The sequence below is a fragment of the Arvicola amphibius genome, chromosome 7 (assembly GCF_903992535.2).
Source record: "Arvicola amphibius chromosome 7, mArvAmp1.2, whole genome shotgun sequence".
Classification (NCBI taxonomy): domain Eukaryota; kingdom Metazoa; phylum Chordata; class Mammalia; order Rodentia; family Cricetidae; genus Arvicola; species Arvicola amphibius.
The window spans coordinates 69,614,826-69,637,409 of NC_052053.1; positions in this window are offsets into that span (position 1 = coordinate 69,614,826).

The window sequence follows — 22,584 nt, forward strand, 5'->3', positions numbered from 1 at the left end:
TAGAAAGATAGATCCCAGACAGTGCTTTATAGATCATGACTTAGCAGTATCGAAACAGATTTGAGTTTGTGCTTGGCTGCACTCAAATGGCATTATTTTAGAAACTCTCCGAAAATAAGGATGTGAAACTAATCTGAGGTAAGAGGCTTGCCTCAGAAAAGTATTTTTGATAACACTATACAAAGTAGTCTTTTTCTGTATGTTTGATGGCCTGATGTGTAATTAAAAAAAAAAAAACTAAAAACTAAAAACAAAAAAAACCCCAACTTTTATTGGCCTCACATGCTGACACCTTTAGTCCTAGCACTCTTGAGTCAGAAGTAGATAGATCTCTGTTAGAGGCTAGTCTAGTCTACATTATGAGTTCTAGGACAGCCATATAAACAAGTAAATAAATAAAAATAAAAAAGTTTGTACTACCGGGAAGTCGTGACACATGCCTTTAAATCCAGCATTGGGAAGACAGAGGCAAATGGAGTTCTGTGAGTTGGAGGCCATCCTGGTCTACAGCGCGAGTTCTAGGACAGCCAAGGCTGCACAGAGAAACCCTGTCTCAAAAAGCAAAAAGCTTGCACTATTTTTAACTTTAGTTTTTAGTGTCTACACTACTATGTTGTTATGGACAACTCTTAAGTTTTGTGCCCTCTCACCATATAACCCAGTGACCCTAGACTCTCTGCCTCAACTTTCCTGGTAGGGGAATTACAGATAGGCAATGAGGACACCCAGCTAAAAAGTACTCTTGACACCATTTATCAAATGCTTATCATGTCCTATAACTTTGATTAGACTTTGAATACATTGAAGACTTTTTATTACCATTTTACAAATGAGAAAATTGGAGTGTGGGGGGAATGAAGCTGCTTTTCCAAGACTGTATTCCCAGTAGTTTGCAGAAGTAGCTTTTGTACTAGTTCTGTGGGATCCCATAGCCTCCTGGGTCAGGATATGGCATACTCCTCACAATTAAATACAAAGATATAACTAGGTAGTCTATAGGTAACTCCACTTAATCGACTAATGATCTGGTAAGGAGGTGTTGTTGTACACATGCTTTATAAGCGGTGACAGCTCTTTAATACATGGTGGACAGCTTTTGAACTCCAGCTTGTTTGACGCCAAGCTTATTGCATAATTTCCCCTGCCATTTCCGTCCCCACCTCATTTGGCTGTTATTTCCTTAGTCAGGTACTCACAGTTTGTTAAATAATGTACACTTGGTGCTTATGAAATCCTTGTCCAGGGGTTGTGCATTTTGGCAGCAGGTAGCTGACATGAATAGTTGCCGAAGAAGTAAATGAGCAAACTGACTGGCTGATTGTTTAGACATTGGTGTCTCTGCGTCTGGTCAGTCAGAATTAGTTCCCTGAGCTACAGTCAACTCTTCCTGGACTAGAACTTTGTATTTCTGAGTAGTAAGCCATTGAGGGGACTAAGGTAGAGCCAGCTTTGAAGGGCCATCTGATTGGTGAGCTGCTCCACCCCCCTTTATGACCTCCGTCTCTCAGCTTTTAAGGCTGCACAGTTACTTCAGTTGCTGGCTCTTGCTTGAGGAGGAGCTCGAGGGCTCGAGCATCATTTTCCTTTTGACACACTAGCCTGTCATCTCAGTGTGCACAGAGAAGAACAGGCGGCCAGAAATGCCAGAAGGGAGTGAGTAGTATCTGGTAAGTACTCTGCCTTGATTGCCTTAAGGGCCGGTTCCCTAAACCACAGCTTTTTAAGCCCCCATGTTATGTCAAGCATAACAGCGTGAAGAGCACGAAGAGTTTGGCAACAATAAAAGGCACTGATCACTAAATGACCAAAAATGAATTCAAAATCCAATGTGTAGTGACCTGGAAGTGTTTCTACAACACTTGCCCTTGGCGCAGTGCATATCTTCATTGCAGCCTTGGTTCCGAACTTGACATATGCACATTCTCTCACACGCTGTCACACCATGCAATGCCAACAAAAGCTTCCTGAGTCACCTCTGCCCAGATTTAAAAGCATCGTGAGTTATGAGGAGCAGTATTTTTACAGTAAATACAAACTTACTGCTCTTATAGAAACAATGGTTTGATTCTGGCAAAGGCTTTTAGTATTTTCCTACCATCATTCATCATGTGACAAGTTAGTATATATGTGTTGAATGTTTTATTTCTTATTTATTTTGAAACAGCATCTCACTATGAAGTCCTGCTCAGTCTGGAACTCATAGAGATCCACCTGCCTCTTTGACTTATGAGTACTGGGATTGAATGTGTATACAATCACACTTGTCTAGAATATTTTATTTATTTTTTAATGATATTTTTGGCTAGTTAGATGGCTCAGTAGGTAAAGGTACTTCCCGCAAAGACGGATGGCCAGAGTTTGACTCCCAGCCTCAACGGTAGCGGGAGATAACTGAGTTCCACATGAAAATATGTACTGTAGCACAAGCAGGCCCCAAGAAAGTAAATAAATGTAATCTTAAAAATTTAAAACTTCCAGCCTGGCGGTGGTGGCGCACGCCTTTAATCCCAGCACTCGGGAGGCAGAGGCAGGCGGATCTCTGTGAGTTCGAGACCAGCCTGGTCTAGAAGAGCTAGTTCCAGGACAGGCTCCAAAGCTACAGAGAAACCCTGTCTCGAAAAACAAAACAAAACAAAACAAAAAATTTAAAACTTCCGTTTGACTACAAGGGAGTGTGTCTTTAAAAAAAAAAGAGGCTGAGTGGTAATCTCAGCACTGGGTGTGTGTGTGTGTGTGTGTGTGTGTGTGTGTGTGTGTATGTGTGTGTGTGGGTGGAAGCAGAGCTCTGTGAGTTCAAGGACAGCCTGGTCTACGTAGTTCCCAGGCACCCCAGGCTACACAAAGAAACTTTATCTAAAATAATAATAACAATAACATAATAATGATATAATTGGGTTGCTTGTATTTCATAAAGAACTTCGTAGTGAATTGTGGCTTGGGAATAGGACAGAATTTCCAACAGTTTTTGAATTGCCCTAAACATATTTATGCTATTTTAATTTATGTAAAGTAACATTCTTAGCTGGGCGTTGGTGGCGCACGCCTTTAATCCCAGCACCCGGGAGGCAGAGGCAGGCGGATCTCTGTGAGTTCAAGGACAGCCTGGTCTACAAGTGCTAGTTCCTGGATAAGCTCCAAAGCTACAGAGAAAGCCTGTCTCAAACAAACAAACAAACAAAGTAGCATTCTTAGGTATCAAGTTGAAATTTCAATCATCAAAAAAGAAATGTCAATGATACTCTGTCTCAGGACATCAAATATTTGGCTAAGATTTAGTTCTTTATGCAAAAATAAACTAGCACATCCACTTCATTAGTACGCAAATTTGCTTTTTTCTTTACCTTTACCTTTTATCTATTTGATGTGTGTGTGTGTGTGTGTGTGTATGTGTGTGCCTGCTTAGTGAACACCCCACTGATGCTTTTCCCTTTCAAGCCTCTGATCCTCTCAACCTTCCTAATGCTGAGACCCCTTAATACCGTTCTTCATGTTGTGGTGACCCCCCCCCACCATAACATTATTTTATTGCTACTTCATAACTGTAATTTTGCTATTGTTATGAATTGTGTTTGATACGTAGGGTATCTGATAAGCTATGCCCAAGGTTTGACCTACAGGTTGAGAACTGCTGCTCTAGCAGGATGCCTCCTGCTTTTCTGACATGACTGCTCAACCCTCCCCATTCCACATCTGCTGGAAGTACATCGCTTCATTAGGGTTTTCCATGCCCCTGCTACTTATTAGTCCTAGCAGTCTGGGGTCAGGACCTTGTTTTTGTTTTCTTCAAGACAGGGTTACTCCATGTAACAAACAGCTCTGGCTGTCCTGGAACTCGCTCTGTAGACCAGGCTGACCTCAAACTCACAGAGATCCAACCAGTTGACTCTGTGACTGAGTGCTGATTAAAGACGTGCACTACCTTGTTTTTGAGAACAAAATAGTCTGGTTTGGTGGAGTCCTATGGAGTCCTAGAGCAGAAGCAGGAGTGTCTGGGGAAAGAGGAGCATGCAGGTGAGGTACCCTCCTCCTGCAAAGCAGTGTTCTGACTGCAGTCTGTCTGCCATTCCTGGAAAGAGGAAGAAGTGGAGAATGTGAGTCAGCCTTGGCTTCTCTCCCACACGGATGCTGGGGCTGCAGGAGTGAGAATGTTGCATTGTTGTCTCAGGAACAAGGTTCCTGGCGTGATAGCTGTGTGGCCACAAGGCTTGTTCTGCCTGAGACCCTGGGATTGCTATTTTCTTCTGGGCTGGCAGTCATCTGCACACCTCTGTGAGGGAGTGCCACCACTGTCCGCCCTCCTCCTTTCTTCCTCATTTCTAGTCAGTTGTGAATGTGATTTGCCCACCCAGATGAAGGTACCACTGTCTTGTGGGGGAACCATGATCCCCAATGATCTGTGGGCAGTGGATTACCAGGCCACACCCCTAAGAATATGTTTCATTAGATTCTTTGTGCTGAGTTAGGGCTACCTGGGGTTCAGGAGTCATCTGTATGGATACTAAGTACCAATATGTGTGGCTAGGATTTCTGTGTATGTTCTGTTTGCATGTGAGTGTGCAGATACATGGGGAGGTCAGAAGCAGATGGTTGACTTCATTACTTGAATTGAGAGGAAGTCTCTCTCTCTCTTTTAGAATTATTTATTTAGTATACAGAGGGGTTTTGGCTGTATATATGTCTGTTGAAGGTCAGTTATGAGCTGCCATGTGGGTGCTGGGAATTGAACTTGGATCCTTTGGAAGAGCAGTCAGTGCTCTTAACAACTGAGCCATCTCTCCAGCCCTGAGAGGGAGTCTCTTATTGAACTGGAATCTTACTGTTTCTGCTACTGACCAGTCACCAGCTCTCAGTATCTGCCTATCTTTACAGGCACAAACAGCCTGAGATCACACTCCAGTCCTGATGCTGGCATAGCAAGCACCCACTTAACCACCGAGCCTCTCCAGCCTCTAGGATTCATTCATTTCTTGAAATAAAGCTCTCCTGTTTATCTTTGTGGGACCTTTTTTTTTTTTTGTTTTTTTTTTTTTTTTTTTGCAAAAGCTTATTAAAACACAGGTTGGGGGCTAGCAAGACAGCTCAGTGGCAGAAGCATCTTAGGCTTGCTGCAACTGAGTTCAAGTCTAGTGCCTGCATACTTGAAGCAGGAAAGCAGAATGTCTCAAGGTGTCCTCTGACCTTTCCAGGCACTGTAGTATGCACATGCCCATACATACTCCTAGACAAATGTAATTTAAAAAGATTTTTAAGTTGGCTGGGCTGTGGTGGAGCACACCTTTAATCCCAGCACTAGAGAGGCAGAGGCAGGCGGATCTTTCTGAGTTCCAGGTCAGCTTGGTCTACAGAGTGATAGAACGTGCCAGGGCTACACAGAGAAATACTGCCTCAAAAAACTAATGTCTGTGCGTGTGCGTGTGCGTGTGTGTGTGTGTGCATGTGTACGTGTTTTAAATCAGTGATTTGGGCCTTGAGAGGACTTTTTTCTTAGGCAGAACATATTTCTGGTGGTTTCCCGGAGGTTTCAGGTGCCATGCATCCAAGGACTGCACTCTGCATCAAAGCTCAGTGTTCATTTACTTTGGATCCCCCCAAAACAGAGCTTTCTCCGGAGCTTTCTTTCTAGGTATTTCTGGGCAGTTAGTCTGCAAAGGAAATCGATGAAGATTTCTGTGGCCAAATGAGTATGTCATGGAAGCAGTCCCCAGGTCCAGCGGTACAGAGTGGGAATGGTTTATGTTGATCACACCTGTTGGTTAGAATCAGAGTGACCTGAGGTGCTCATTGGTCACCATACCCAGTGAGGGACTTTTGCACATTCTCCCTTTACCTCACAGAGACCATTGCTCATGGAGACGACTTAGCATACACTGTGGGAGACTCAGGTGTACTGACACCCAGCTTCTGGTTTTTCTCACTGTGTAGGGACCAGTTAACCTGCTTGGTGCATCCAGGTTTATGCAGTTTGATTCTCTCCCCTTACTCTTGATTTGATTGTTCTGATGTTCTGTTTTAGATGGGTCAGAGGGGCGGCAGAGTCTGAAAGCAGTGCCGGGAGGGAAGCCTGGGAAGCCTGTGCCTCACTGTATAGACCTGTGAAGGTGCATTTTCCTCCAGACTACTGATTGTCACTCATCAGCCACTGTGCATCCTGTCCAGGGATACGCACTGGACACTAGAGATTCAGTAGGAGCCACTGGGAGTCAACATTTTAGAGATTAGGAGATTGGTCTGGAGAGATGACCCGGCAGTTAAGAGTACATGTTGCTCTTGCAGAGGACCTGGATTTGGTTCCCAGCATCCAGATGGTAGCTCACCACCATGCTTAACTCTAGTTCTAGGGAGTCCAATGCCTCTTCCAGACTCTAATAAAGAGCACTGGATGCATTTGGTGCATTACATGCTGGCAAAACACCAAAATGTGTAAGATTAAAAAGTCTCAAAAATTAGGAAATTGTTACCTTCTTATCTAGGTTTCTGGCACTTGAAAAGCAGGAAGTCTTGGCACACTGGAATTCTCATAAGATAGCTGTGTAGAGTCTTGTCTCAGCCAGATGATCAAAGCCTAGCTTAGGGCCTGACTGCTCATGCATGAGCACCATTGTCCCCCCACCCTGATCCTGTCCAGATGAGCACGAGTGCTGACCAAGCATGTTTGTGCACTGTCCTTATCCAAGTGTACATTTGTACCACACCTGTCCCATCATTCACTTTGGCTTAGTTTACCTCTGTTCATCTCTATTCATCTCAGTCACACATTTACATGGCCTCCATGTTCCAGCTGTAGAGAACTGGAATGTTCAGTACACTGTGTTGTCTTTGTCTTACTATAATGAAATCACGGAGGCAGGCTAACCTTTTTTAGGGATCTATTTATCTTGTAGTGTTGGGAAGTGAAAGTCCAAACTCAGGCATGCATCCCAGCATTATAGAGGCAGCGTGTAAAAGAGCACACACATATTATGATTGACAGATTGCGACTCTGAGCACGAGATTAAGGAGCCTGGGCACTGTATTAGTGTCCTTTTCTAACGCTGTGATAACAAAAGCACCTTAAAGAATGAAGGGTTTGTTTTGGCTCACAGTTGCAGGACACAGGCCATCCTGGTAGGGCGGGCATGACCACAGGAGCCTAGCACATTTAGTCTAGTCTGGAAGAAGAGAGCAAGGAACGCTTAGCTCAGAACACTTTCCTAGTTTTACACAGTCCAGAAGCCCAACCCAGGAAATAGTGCCACTCCCAGTGGGTGGGTCTCATCCTTTTTGTTGTGGTTGTGTTGTTTTTTGGGGACGTGTTTTGAGACAGGGTTTCTCTGTGTACCAGCTCTGGCTGTCCTGCAACTTGCTTTGTATACCAGGCTAGCCTCAAACTCACAGAGATCCACTGCCTTCTGGGTGCTGGGATCAAAGATGTGTACCACTACCACTGCCTGGTGGGTCTCATTTTATTGATCTAAGGAAGATAACTTGCCAACAAGCATGCCCAGAGGCTTGTTTCCAGGTGATTTTATATCTCATCATGTTGACAGTTAAGACTGAGCATCACAGGTAACAAAGCACCACATAGTGCTAGAATTAAAACATCAGAAATTTATTTTCTCAGGCGGGAGCTGCCATAAATCAGTGCTAAGTGCTTGCTGCTTTTTTGGGCCTTGGATCTCAAGGTCAAACTGTCTGTCCTGCTTCCAGTGTACGCCGACAGCTTTTGGTGGTGTCCCTTGCTTGTATTTGCAAAGCTCCAATCTTTATAAAACTGTGTTATGTTTATTTGCTTATCGCACACATACACACACGTAGAATATTTTAAGGTGTGTTGTTTTTGTTAATGCTCTGGAACATTTGTTTAATGATGTAAAGATGTGTTGCTTTTATTTATGCTGCATTTGTTTTCCTCTGTGAAGCTGTGATTCTTCACCTGTATAAAACACCTGATGGTCTAATAAAGAGCTGAATGGCCAATAGCGAGGCAGGAGCAAGTGTAGGCTGAGCTGGCAGGCAGAGAGAATGAAGAGGAGGAGGAAGAGGAGGAGCAACGAGAGAAGGAAAGGAGGACACTAGGGGCCACCCAGCCACCTGGTCAGCCATGGAGTAAGAGTGAAACGTTTCAGATGTTACAGATGTAATGAAAGGAAAAAGCCCAGAGGCAGAAGGTAGTCGGGATAAGTTAAGAAAAGCTTAGCTAGCCAAGGCCAGGCACTCATAACTAAGAATAAGCCTCCATGTGTAATTTATTTGGGAGCTAGTGGTGGGCCCCCCAAAAAGCAAAAAGAGTAAAACATCACACACACACACACACACACACACACACACACACACACACTGCTTTAAGTGGAGGTTAGAGAACAATTTGAGGGCGTTATTTCTCTCCTTTCACTATGTGGGTCCTGGGATCAAACGGGTCATTAGGTTTGGTGGCAAGTCCCTTTATCCGATGAGCTATTGTGCTGGCTGACCTACAAAAGCTATTCTTCCTCTGTGTGACCCTGGCTGGCTTGGAACTTACAGAGAGCCACCTACCTCTACCTCCCAAGTGCTAGGGTTAATGGCATGCACCAGCACACCCCAATGAGGGTGTATATCTAAAATCCTAGCACAAAGCAGGAAGAGGAAGGGTTGAAACTGTAAGGCCAGCCTGGGCTACAAAGCAAGACCATTTAAAAAAAAAGATTAAATTATTGACAAACTGTCTGCGATCTCCACTTTTGTTGTCACAGTTTGTGTGTCCTCGTGTGTATCTTCACATGGTATTCTCTCCAAGTGAGTCAGTCTGCACTCATCCCTTAGAGACTGGGTTAAAGGCGCATCCCTTGCAGGATGTACTATATTTCTTGTTTATATAAAGTTAAAAACACAATCAGCCTAAAATTTACAAGGCCTTTGTTCATCAGCCCGTGGGGAGCTATAGTGGCCAGTGCCTCAAGGGCTGCTCACATTTGTTGAAGTTTCATGCCAAGTCTGGTAGGCTCAGCGCTTCACATATCATCCCCCTCCCCAAACACGCGTGTGCGTGCGCGCGCGCACACAACACACACACACACACACACACACACACACACACACACACACACACACACACATAGTCCTTCTAGGCATAACTCTCTGTAACTCTGCACAGACTAGGAAACCGAAGAACAGAGATGTAATGGAGTTTGACCAGGGTCACTGGTGGAGGCAAAGTCGGTCTGAATAAAGCTGGCAACTGAGTCTAAAGATGAAGCATGGCAAACTGCGTTCTATTTCCCACCACACCTCCCCCTTCTGGTAATGGCAGCAGGGAGCTTCCCTCTGACATAGGGCTCAGGAGCTGGAGTCTGGATCTCATTTCCAAGTGCCCTTGTGAGGTTGAACAATCCTCTTCTAGATGCTGCAGCCTCCCAGGGTCATACCGAAGGTATGCGGCCCTGCCTGGCCAGGGCTGCTGTTTTTAAACGTCCTCTTCGAGTCAATTTCTGTGTGTCTGTGATATTCTCTAGTAGATGGAAGAACCTTTCAGAAACCATAACAACATGTTCTATATAGCCTTTATTTTTTTTTGGTACAGATCTGAGTAAATATAGCAAGTACCAGATGGACTGTGGAATTCTTAAGGAAAGAGTGGATTCATTTTGAGTTTTCTTAAATTAGGTGAGCTCCCACATCCAGCTCTCCCAATGTGACATTCTGTGCTATTAAACTTGGGAAGTGGAGCCCAGCTATTCTGAGCTTTATATGCCAGAAGCCCCTGCTCCAAGCTCCTGCTTTGGGTTAGTTCATAAGACTGCGTAGGTGTGCCGCCGTGCATGTGTGGAAGCCAGAGGACAACTTCTGAAAGTTCATTTTCCTCTTCCACCTTGTGGGACCTGGGGATGGAACTTAGGTCAACAGACCTGGTGGCAGGTGCCTTTCCTCTCTGAGCCAGCTCTCCAGCCCCCATTCTAGCAGATTTCAGCACATGCTTTTGCTGCCTTAAAATCCCAGTTGATTATAAAGTCATGACAGGCTGCATTTCCTTAGCAGGTTATCGCCTAAGCACACTGTCATGCTAAGAAATAAGGGATTATGGAAGGACAAACACTGTAGGACTCGTTTTTTTTGATTTTTTTTATTTGAGATCCCTAAAGCAGCAGACTTGTGGAGTAGACACAGTGGTGACCAGAGCTAGGGGATGGACATGGAACTGTCCTTTAATGTTTCAGAGCATTGGTTTACAAAGTGAAGAGAGGTTCTGGGAATGGGGGTGGTGATTGCTGTGTAACGGTTAACAAGGCAAATGTGATGATCTGTGCAGTTGCGAGTTATGTGTCTCCGCATCTCTGTATATCACAATCAAAAGCGTTACAGCAATGGCTCATGACTGCGTCCACATCTATACAAAAGCTCATCTTCCGGGCTGGAGAGATGGCTCAGAGGTTAAGAGCACTGACTGTTCTCCCAGAGGTCTCGAGTTCAATTCCCAGTAACTTCATGGTGGCTCATGGCCATTTATAATGAGATCTGATGCCAACACTGTATACATAATAAATAAATAAATAAATAAATAAATAAATAAATAAATAATAAGTAAATCTAAAAAAAGCTCATCTTCCTGCAGGTCCTATGTACAGTGTAAATACTATTTGTATGAAATTTGCTTTCTGCTTTTTGTGTTTGTGTTCCTTGGCAAGCAGCAGCACATTTAACTCTAAGCTCTATGATTGTGAAGATGCCATGTTAGCCCTTTGAGCTATTGTCATCCAGTCCATGGGGGATGGTAATACTCTACAGTAATAAAAATTGTTTTAGCCGGGTGGTGGTGGCACACTCCTTTAATCCCATCACTTGGAAGACAGAGGCAGGCAGATCTCTGTGAGTTTGAGGCCAGCCTGGTCTACAGGGAAAGTTCCAGGACAGGCTCCAAAGCTACACAGAGAAACCCTGTCTTGAAAACAAAAACAAAAAACAAGCAAAACAAAACAAAAAAATTGTTTTAAAGCCACGAAATTTGGTCTGAAGAGATGGCTCAGTGGTTGTACTCTTGTAGAAGACCAGGGAGGGTTTAATTCCCAGCACCCATCGGTGGTGGCTCATAACCATCTGTAACCCCAGTTCAAGAGGATCAGGCATGCATGTGGTGCACATATATACAAACAGGCAAAACATTCATACACATAAAGTAAAACTAAAATTTAAAAAAAATTCAAATTTTCTCAGCAACACATTGAGATCAGCTCTAGTGGTTCAAATGAGGAGTGTTTGCCATGCTTATGACCTTCAGCTCCTGGTGTCACCCCCTGTTGGCACTGGTGTTTGTGGAGGTTGTAGAACCTTTAGGTGGCAGACCCTTGCTCTCTGAGGGTGGGCTTTTGGTGTTTGTAGCCTGGTCCCACTTCCAGTTGGAACTCTGCTTCCTGAGATGTGATCCCTCTGCTTCCTGCTCCCACTGCCATGCCTTCCCTGCCATTATGGATGTCTGGCCTCCTGGAACTGTAAGTAAAAATAAACTCTTAATAGCCTTTGGTCATGGAAATTGATTACAGCAACAGAAGGTAGCTAGGAGCTGAGACGTCGGTCTTCAGCAAGGCTTACATGAAGGTGAATGCAGCTGAGCACTGAGACCATATCTTGCTGCATTCTGTGTTTCCCTCACTCAAACTCACCTGCTTCTTACTATGCCAGGTGAAGCCTGTGTTCTTTTCTTAGTCTGAGTTTGGTCTTGGGTAGTGCCCCCGAGCCTGTCCATTGCATAATGTCAGGAACTGCATGTGGGCAAACTGATTCATAATGAGAACAGTTCGAAGAGATAATGGTCTTCATTATTGAGAACTGCAAAGCTGAGAAACAGTTTGTGCCTTGGCAGTCAGGATCAGATGTGCATGATTGGCTACAGCCAACTGTGAGAAGGCACCCATCACTCTGTGATCACTCATAAAACATCTCCAGACCAACTTCTTGGCAAGATGGCTCTCCCCCCCGCCATGCCCTTCTGAAATGGTTTCTCTGTGTTACCCTGGAACTTTCTCTAGGGTTAAAGGCCTGTGTCATCACGACCTGGCTGGCAAGATGGCTTTTTAGTGGTGAGAATCCCTGCTGTCATCATCAGCCAGTTTATTGCAAGATAGAGTTCTTTCTCCATCAGAACCTTGCGGCTGCTAATTGGCTTCCATTCACATGGTGAGCAGTCCCAGCTCCTTGGAGAGCAGGTGTCAGGAGTCAAGTCCACCAAAGTCTGCACAGGAGCTGTCAGCGTTGAGACAGATGGGGCAGCAGGACAGGTGCCAGGGACTCTGGCAAATTGGACGAACTTAAAAGTATTACACTTGGCAGGGCACCGTAGCATAGTCTGGTCTTCTCAGCACTTGGGAGACGGATGGAGGAGGACACTGGGTCCACGGCAAGCTGGGCTGCACAGGAAGACTGTCTAAAAACATCTAACTGTACAAGACATTACATTTAATTGATGAAAATAAACCCTCAGATGAAAAATGCACACAGTAGGAGGGGGCAATGGCTCAGAAGTTAAGAACACTAGCTGCTCTTCCAGAGGACCCGAGTTCAATCCCCAGCACCTACATGGTGGCTCACAAGCATCTCTAGTGGGATCTGATGCCTTCTTCTGGCATAAAGGCACACATTTAATACATAAAATAAATAAAGAGATCTTTAAAAAAAAACAAAAGAAAAATGCACACAGACAAAAGACAGGTAGTGTCTAGCTGATGAGTACCAGTCTGCAGTTTCTGCTGTGAGGTGGGAAATGAGTGTCTGGAAGGGGCACAGGGGCCTTTAGTCCCAACTCCTACTTTTCAGAAGCGAAACAAGAGTAAGAGACGGCCTGTTGAGCCAGGACTGGTGGAGAATCTCAATTTGGATGATCCTCTCTGCCTCACTGCCCACTAGAAATATTCCCTCCCTAGATTAAAACATAAATTTATTTTATTTCATTGTACTGCCTGTCATGAGTCTGATAGCTTTCTATTTTAATAACAGCTGCCACTTCTCAGCTAAACTGCAAGCTTGTGTTTGGCAGAAACTTTGATACACATACTGTGTGCCTGCTACCTCTTTAGAGTTGTATTTTATTTCCATTTTCTTCCTTTCCTTTTTTTTTTCTTCTTCAAATCAGGGTTTGTCTGTGTAGCCCTGGCTGTCCTTCTCTGTAGACCAGGCTGGCCTCAAACTCACAGAGACCTGTCTACTTCTGCCTCCAGATTGCTGGGATCAAAGGCGTGCACCACCACTGCCCAGCTATAACGTTTTAAAAGAAGCTGTGTACAGGGTCTGGAGTCCGGGTGCTGGAGGACAGCGGGTGCTGCACTAAGGCCTGGACTGGGCTTGGTGGTGTGGATCCAGGAAGTACTCCTCACCAAGACTAGGGCTTTTAAGACGCTTTTGAACCCAAAGAGAGTTAGATGGTGTGTGTGTATGGGATCACCACATTTTGTCTGGATGCAAACCAAACAGGGTTCTTTAAAGTCTTCTGGCCCAGACACCTTGGTGTGGTATATGATTGCCCAGGAACTCACTGGGCAGAGAGCAGTCTACACGGTCACTTATAGAGGCCTGAGTGTCCTGCACTGGATGACATGAGCTAAGTTTGGGACAGCAGGCAGGTGACAAGGCTGCCAGTCAGAACTCAGAGCCAGTGGTTGTACTACATGGGAAAGGGGGGGTGTAAGCCCACATACCTCCATCAGGTATGAATTTAAAGGCAGTGTTATGCCAGTTCTTGTGTCAGGACAGGTGCACTTGATGCTATAAATGGCATGGCACTCCAGTGTCTCATTTTCACACCGCACTCACCTTCTAATGGTTGCTCTGCCCAGAAGAGGAGGAGCTGCTTGATCAGTTTACCTTGTCAGTAGTATACAGGACCTCCAGCCAGATGACTCTCCAATTTGCATATGAAAAATAATTGTGATAACTACTCATTTTAATTGTGGTACTTAGAGGCCGGTGGGTTTGTGTGAGCTGCTTCTGGCGATGGGCTGAGCTGAGCCTTTAAAGCGCTGGTGGTTTTGTCCTGAGGCTTAAGTCTGGGCTGTGAGTTCTGTGTACTGCGAGAGAGCCTCTAGTGGGGACCACTTATCTTCTCGTGACAAACACATCTGATACTCTAACCAGCCCAGAAAACACTCATATCAAAGCCACACATGCCATAGAAGGCATAGGCAGGAGAGGGGTGACCTTTTGGTGCTGAGTGTGTATGAATAAACATTTTGTCCATCTGCCAGCCTGCCTGCTCCCATGCAGCCTTCTCCTAAGAATGTAGCATGTAACATGCTCACTTTTTTGATCGCATTTCCAGTTCTGCTTAGTAGCCTGGAGCTGAGTATCTGTCCCATATCTCAGAGGGCTCGGGTGGCTTTCTTCCACTGCCTCCTAGTGCAGGATTAAAGGCATGCTCCACCACACACCATGGAGAGGGACTAGCTTATACAGTGGCACGTAGTCGGGGCTCATTTTCACTGTAAGATTTGCTCTTTGCAGTATGAAATCTATTCTTTGCAACATGTTAAGGTACAGGAAGCTTGGGGTACAATTTTGTAAGCACCTATTTTGTGTGTTCTTTGTGGGTTATAAAACTCCCTAGAGGTAGACACTGTGGCTGGCCTGTGCTTTTCAGATATATTTTCTTTTCCTTTCTTTTTTTCTTTTCTTCCCTTCCCTTCTCCTTCCTTCCTTCTGTCCTTGTTATGTTGTTTTTGAGACAGGGTTTCTCTGTGTAGCTTTGGAGCCAGTCCTAGAACTCACTCTGTAGACCAAGCTGGCCTTGAATTTACAGCGATCCACCTACTTCTCCTTTCTAGGGTGTGGTGTGGGGGTGGGCGCACGGGACGGGACTAAAGGTGTGCATCCCCACCATCTGACCCAGATAAGATTTCTTGATTAAAAACATTTTTTGGGGGGCTGGAGAGATGGCTCAGAGGTTAAGACCATTGGCTTCTAGCTGCTCTTCCAGAGGTCCTGAGTTCAATTCCTAGCAACCACATGGTGACTCACAACCATCTGTAATGAGGTCTGGTGCCCTCTTCTGATGAGTAGGCATATGTGCATATATAATAAATAAATAAATTTTAAAAATGTTGATTAATAAACTATGAATTTATTTAAAAAACATTTTTTTGAGACAGGGTCTTACTATGTAAATCAAATAGGCTGGCCTGGAACTCAGTGAGCTTCTCTTGTCTCTGCTTCCCAAGAGCTGGGATTAAAGGTGTGGCCACCATGCTCTCACTCAACCTTTAGTGTGCCACAGTGCTCAGTCTGTCATCCCTTGATTTTCGTTTCATTTTGGTAGTATTTGAATGACTGATATATAGAGGTTAGAGCTTAGTGGCAGAGTATTTACTTAGCACATACAAACCAGTGAGTTTTGTACAATCAAAATAATGAAACCAGTACAGTATGAAGTGTTGAAATCTCCTAAAGCCAGCTATGGTGGCTCACACCTATAATTCTGACATTCCAGAGGCTGAGGGCCAGTCTGTGACCACATAATGACTTCCAAGCCAGCCAGAACTCTACAGCAAGACCAGCATCAGAAAACAAAAACCAGCCGAGCAAAACAGCAGTCTCCCATTAAGCTGATGGTTGTGTCCTTCTGTTCCTATAAATATTCATGTATTTTTGAGGCTATATTATTGGTTACATACTGATTTTAAATTACTTTATCATTTTGGTGAAGTGAGCCCAGGCTGGCCTCAGTTTAACATTCAATTGTGTGGCTTTAAAAGCTTGTGCATAGCTTGATGTGGTGGTACAAACCCTTCATCCTAGTGCTCGGGAGGCAGAGACAGGTGCATCTCTGTGAATTTCAGGATAGCGGGGGCTACATTGGGAGACCCTGTCTCAAAAAAATATTACAGCATAAAAATCTTACACTACAGATTGGGAGAGGGGTTGGAGTCATCGCTCAGTGGTTAAGCACTGTTCTTCTTTGAGAGGACTGAGTTCATCCCAGTAACCACAGTAGATGGCTTACAACAGCCTGTAACTCCAGCTCCAAGGGAGCCAATGCCCTCTTCTGGCTTCAGTGGAGCCTGCACATGTGTAGCATACACACACACACACACACACACACACACACACACACACACACACACAGATAAAATAAACCTAAGAAAGAATTGGGAGAAAAATTCTATTCAAAACAATGTCCTGATGTAGCTAAGTTGGCTTGGAACATCTGGTCATCCTGCTTCCTCCTCAAATACTGGAATTACAGATGCACACACCACCCCTGCTTGGAACTTGTTTCTTCTCTACCCTTTCTTGGCATTCCTTCCTTTTCACTGTTGTTTTGAGATTGTGTCTTGCGTAAGCCAAGCTGACCTCCAGCTCAACTATGACATTGTGTAAAGGAGGGTGACCTTGACGCGAGTCCCCACGCCTGGTTGGCCTTCCCTCTTCTCTCTGTCACCGGTTGTTTTCACTTTCTATTTCTGTCTTACTCCACTTCCTTCTCGGAAGCGTCTTCTGTGAGATCTTCCCGTCACTGCTTTGCGCCTCGGCTGTGTCCGGGCTGCCCCGTATTCTGTTTATCGTATCCCGAATTTCCGGCCATGCCTTCCACGGCTGGGCTTTCTGCTTGTCCTGTACCGAGCTTCCTTCCTGTTGTTCTTTGTGTGCTGTTAACATCTTCCCTCATCCTGTCATCTCTATTTAGTGCTCTAGGCCTGTAGAACGTGTAACGCAGTCCGTCCCTGTAACCCTGCCCTGTGTGGTCAGGACTCTGCTACTCTGTTAGGCTAGGGCTAGGGGACCTATTCCTGCAGATACAGAGTATCCCTGCAAGTCAAGGCCTGATTTCCCTAGGGAGACTAGGTCAGGCTCCAAGGCAAGCAGAAAGGTTAGCGGTGTCCTCAGGGGTCAAGCACCCTCGGCATGATCATCAGTGAATTATGAAGCCATAGTTGACCGACCAGATACCTCACAGCTGCCAGCCTTAGTAATCTTCCCATACGAGGTCACTGGCTGGGAGCAGCCTGTGGGAAGTGGGAATTTCCTGAATCATTTATATTCCCTGGAGTTTGGGAAGAGGGAGGTGAGTCTCATGCCAATACACACTCTTATGTGTGACTGGCCTGTCCCCTTTCCCCATTTCCACCATGGCAGATAAAGGGACAAGGGGAACACTGGCCCTGGCTGATGATATGTCTGTCGCAGCTTCCTTCCTGCTTCCTGATGTTCCTGTCTTTTACTTGAGAACCATGCTCTCATTTGAGTGTTAGGAGTGAAACAGATAATTCTGTTGCTACTTTGTAGGTCTCCAAGGACAGAAAAAATCAGGTCATGAGGTCGGGATAAAATACAGGGTAATTAAGGTTGAAAGGTAAATGCTTCTGCAGACTTTGGAGGGAATGGCCTGAAGCTTGAAGGAGGAGCCAAGGACTGGTTGCTTCCTGCCTGCCTGGGGCTGTGGCCTTCGGGAGAATGCTGACACCAACACCCTCACCCAGCCCCCGCCCTGGGTCAAAGCTGCCTGACCTTGCCTTTTTTCTGCTTCAGAGAGTAACATTTAAATTCATTCCAGCACTTCCTCAACTGCCAGGAGACATCCTCGGTCACTTTGGGAATCTGGGTCAGCTGTTCATAAAACTTGCCGTTTACTCAAAGACATTCACAGCCAGGCAGGCACAGGCAGCGGGTGATATTTGAGCAGGGTTGTAGGGGGGCAGTGGTTGTTGTGTGGCAAGGGGTGTGTTGAGTGGGGGAGGTGGGCCTGGAGAAGGGTTTTATTCTTTTGTTGAGTTATATTGTTTATTTATGGTTTTGTTTTTGAGATAGAGTCTCATGTAGCCCAGGCTGGCCTCCAACTCACTATTAGCTGAAAATGACTTTGGACCTCTGATCTTCCTACTTCTCTCTCAGGTGTTGGGATTACACATAGTGCAGCCATGCCCAGTTTATATGAAACGCTAGAGATAAACTCAGGACTTGTACATGCTAAGCTAACACTATCAACTAAGCTAGATTCCCAGCCCATTTTTTTCTTGGTGGGGGGCCTAAGACAGGGTCTTTCTATGTAGCCCAGGTTGGCCTTGAACTCATGGTGATTCTGTTGCCTTTGCTCCTGAGTGCTGAGATTATAGCAAACAGCATTTTACCCAGCAATGCCAAAGGTAGAACACAGAGCTTAGAACAATGAAAGGCAATCACCCTAACCACTGAATTTCAACCTCAGCTCTTGGCTTTCTGACACAATATAGTGTTGCTACACTATATTGCCCAGGCTAGCCTTGAACTCCTTTTCTTTACTTTCTTTCTCTCTCTTCTTCTTCTTTGAGACAGGGTTTCTCTAACAGTCTTGGTACTCATTCTGTAGACAGATTGGCCTCAAACTCACAGTGATCTGCCTGCCTCTGCAACCGAGTGCTGTGATTAAAGGCGTGCACTACCACTGTTATGGATTTATTAAAAATGCTGCAGGATCCCCAGCGGCAGTAGGCAGCAGAAATGCTGTAGGTCCCCAAGCTGTGGTAGCAGGCCACGTGGTGGCAGGCAGCGGGCCCTAAGAGCAGCCAGTCCCAGGCAGAGATGGCTGCCAGTCCCCTAGCAGTGATTGGTCCCAGGCAGGGAGACACGTGGCGGGTGGGCAAAAGACTGGGACATGGATAGGCATGCCATACACAGTGAGGTTAGATATTTATTCGGGGGAGTATGGAGGGGGAAGGGAGAAGGAGAGAAGAGGGGAGAGAGAGGGAGAGAGAGAGAGAGAGAGAGAGAGAGAGAGAGAGGAGAGAGAGAAGAAGAGAAGAGAAAAAGCGGGGTAAGGGGAAAAGTAGGGAGAGAGACAGAAGCGAAGCTGCCTCTCCGAAAGGAAGATGGAAAAGAGAGCACTCAGGCCGGAAGCTGAAGATCAGCCTGCTTCAGCGGATGGGGGAGGGAGTGGGCATGGCTTGTCTCTTAAAGAGACAGCACAGTCATTACAACCACCACCCAGGTAGGCGTTGAATGTCCCAAGCGTTGGGTTTTTAGCTGTGTACCACCACATGAGGCTTGATGTTTTCTGCCATGTTGTTATCTGAACTCTCAGAATGGCATGTTATAAGCTTTGCCACTGACATAGGTACAGAAAGAAAAGCCCCAGAAAGGTGTGGCATGTGGGAGGGCTTCTCCTGTAACAGTTACATGTAGCACAGGTTACCTGGCCAGCATGCATAGCTCTGTGCTCTTTCTGCACCCACTTAAACTCACTCATGAGCCAAGGCTTCCATCCCCCTGCAGAAGGTTCTTCAGCCTGATGTTTCCTGGAGAAGGCATAGAGGCTGAGCATGGGTCCTGGACTTCCACATTTCCAACTGACCTGGAAGAGGGGACTCCCTCATCAAAGGGGGAGGTTGCTTGGGCACCAATGTCTTCCTTCCAGAAATTGATTCCTATTCATAGACAGGATGTTATTGTGGTGTTGGCCTCTGATGAGAGGCCCAGTTACGTGACCTGAGATCCTTGTCTTTTGCTGCTGTTCTCAGGGTCTCAGTGTTGTCAGACCTGAGAGTGTGTATCGCAATTATCAAGCAATACTGTAAAATGCATGTCTCTTGTGTGAAGTTTTTGCTCTATTACTCTTTTCACTTTTTGGGGCCCTACCACTCAGCTCCCAGATAAATCACACACAGAGGCTTATTCTTAGTCATGAGTGCCCAGCCTTAGCTTGCCTTGTTTCTTGCCAGCTTTTCTTAAATTATCCCATCTATCTGTGGCCTCAGGACTTTTATCTTTCTCTGTTCCTGTATACATTTTCTTTCCTTCTTACTCCACGTCTGGCTGTGTAGCTGGGTGGCTGGCTTCTGAAGCTGTCCTCCTTCCTCCCTCATTTCCAGATCTCCTATTTATATCCTCTGCCGGCCAGCCCCGCCTATCCTTTCTCCTGCCTCGCTATTGGCCATTCAGCTCTTTATTAGACCATCAGGTGTTTTAGACAGGCAAAGAATCACAGCTTCACAGAGTTAAACAAAAGTAACACACCTTAAAATAATATTCTACAGCAGCTTGCAGTGGGTCACAGTCGAGAGTTTGAGAACGCTTTAGAGGGACTCAGCCTTGGGCGCTGTCCTGTGTACTACGGTGAGGTGTGTGGACACAGCCATATCTGTCTTCAGGCAGGTAACTTCTCAAGTGGGAAGAATCACTTGGGTTCATTGCTCCTTGCTTATTGGACACATTAATCCTAGCTGGACCCAGAGCTAGGTAGTCATTCCAGAAGGGCCCCAAAAATCTGGCCCCATGCGGTCCAGAGGTAGAGGAGTTATTGAGACTCAGGGCAGATCTCAGCACACCGCTCCAGAGCCAGCCTCAGGTTCATCTAAGACAGGAGCAATGCCAGCTCCTGGCTGCACTGCGGCCTTAGGCTCTAACCTTGATCTCAGGACCCTGGAATATGCTCTCCGCTCCTGAGGCTGAAGTCAAGGAAGGACTCCCAGCAGGAACGGCTTAGCCCCTCTGGTGCATCACTGGGTACTCCCCCCCCCCCCCCCCCCCGAGGTAGTAAAGCCCCGGGAGGGACCAGGGCTGCCAAGTGGATGCAAACTCACTCTGTGCAGGGTGGGGTGGGGGGGACCCCACATGTTGTTCACATTCCTATGTGTGCTATAATTTGCCAGTGCTGGTGCAGTCTCTTGTTTGCTTTGTGTGTTGGCGGTTGACATTGGGTTCCTCTTCCATTGCTCTTCACCATGTTTTTCTTTCTGATATGATGTCTCTCATTAAACCTGGAGCTTACTGCTTTGGTGAGATTCTCTAGCTAGCAAGCCCCTAGGGTGGTCCTGTCTCCACCTAGCAGCTCTGGGAGTACACGTGTCCGTTGCCATGTGTGAGTCTTTATGTGGGTGCTGGGAATCCAAACTCAGGTCTTCATGCTTGCACAGCTGTCTCCCCAAACTCCTATGTATTTTTATTTTTGTTTTTTTCATATATATGTATATATATATTAATATTACAATATTCTGTCTGTGTGTATGCCTGCAGGCCAGAGAGGGCACCAGACCCCATTACAGATGGTTGTGAGCCACCATGTGGTTGCTGGGAATTGAACTCAGGACCTTTGGAAGAGCAGGCAATGCTCTTAACCTCTGAGCCATCTCTCCAGCCCCTCCTATGTATTTTTAAAAGAAAACTTTATTAAGGAATTGTTAGCCATTCACAAGAGCAAAGCAGACTCACCAAGTGAGTTCTTTAGTTGCAGTGGTCACCTTCACTTGGCCTGGCGTGTCATTGAGCTTTGGAGTACCTCTATGATGTGGAATTCCCATTGGTTAATAAAGAAGCTGCTTTTGGCCAGTTGTTTAACAGAATAGATCTAGGCAGGAAAACTAAACTGAATTCTGGGGGAAGTAGGCAGAGTCAGGGAGAAGCAGGGAGAAGCCACAGGAGATAGATGCCTTTGCTGGAACCTGCCAAAACTTTGCTGGCAGGCCATCACCTCATGGATTAATAGAAATGTATTAATTTAAGATATAAGCACTAGCTAGAAATACGCTTAAGCAATTAATACAGTTTCTGTGTGAATATTTTGGGTCAGGGTAGCCGAGAGGGAATGAAGGAACAACCTCTGCCAACAGATTGGTGTACCAGCATGGGGCAAGAATTTCCATGTAAAGGTTAACAAAACTTTTTTTTTTTTTTTTTTTTGGTTTTTCAAGACAAGGTTTCTCTGTGGCTTTGGAGCCTGTCCTGGAACAAAACTTTTTTTTTAAGGCTTCTAGACCCACAAAAATGGGTGCCAAGTACAGCTTCTTGGTAACAGTTCAGATAGACTCTGTTTGGAAGGGAGGTGCAGTAAAAACTGCATGACTTCTTTAAAAGACACTGCTTCCTGGTTCGCCAACACAAATGGCTCTGGCTCTTTTGGGAGATCTGGCTATAGAGTATTTAAATGGAGTCTGTGGGCTACAAGTTGCTTAATGGCAACATAGACCTGCTGTGTGCCTGGAAATGGGGCTGTGACCACGACTCACAAAGCAGGTACTGATCAGACCTCTGCCATGTTGGACTGGGCAGAGCCAAAAGGAAATGCAACCTTAATTCTAGCCACACTGCTTAGTATTTTAAGAAGCGATCTTGGTCAGAAAAGGATTATAGATATGCAATAAAGACAGATTCAGATAAAAAAGACCACTAAATGGGTCACAGTGTTGGAGAAATGTACGTAGGTTTGGGAGAAAGAAGAAAAAGAGTATAGAGAGTTATAAATGGAAATAGTTTTAAAAAATAAAGTCTTGGAGCTGGAGATATGGCTCAGAGGTTTAAGAGCATTGTCTGCTCTTCCAAAGGTCCTGAGTTCAATTCTCAGCAACCATATGGTGGCTCACAACCATCTGTAATAGGGTCTGGTGCCCTCTTCTGACCTGCAGGCATACAGACAGACAGAATATTGTATACATAATAAATAAATATATATTAAAAAAATAAATAAAAAATAAAGTCTTTAAAGAGACAGAGTAAAGACAGTCATAGATTAATGGAATAAAGAAAAATAAGCCCCATAAAGATGGAATATACACAGAGAGTCTGGATTATGTATATTATTATTTTCTTTGAATTTTTTTGACTGTGAATGAGCTAAGTAGAGAGAAACATTTTATTGTATGGGCTCTTAACAATATGGCTTAACGATATATATATATATAT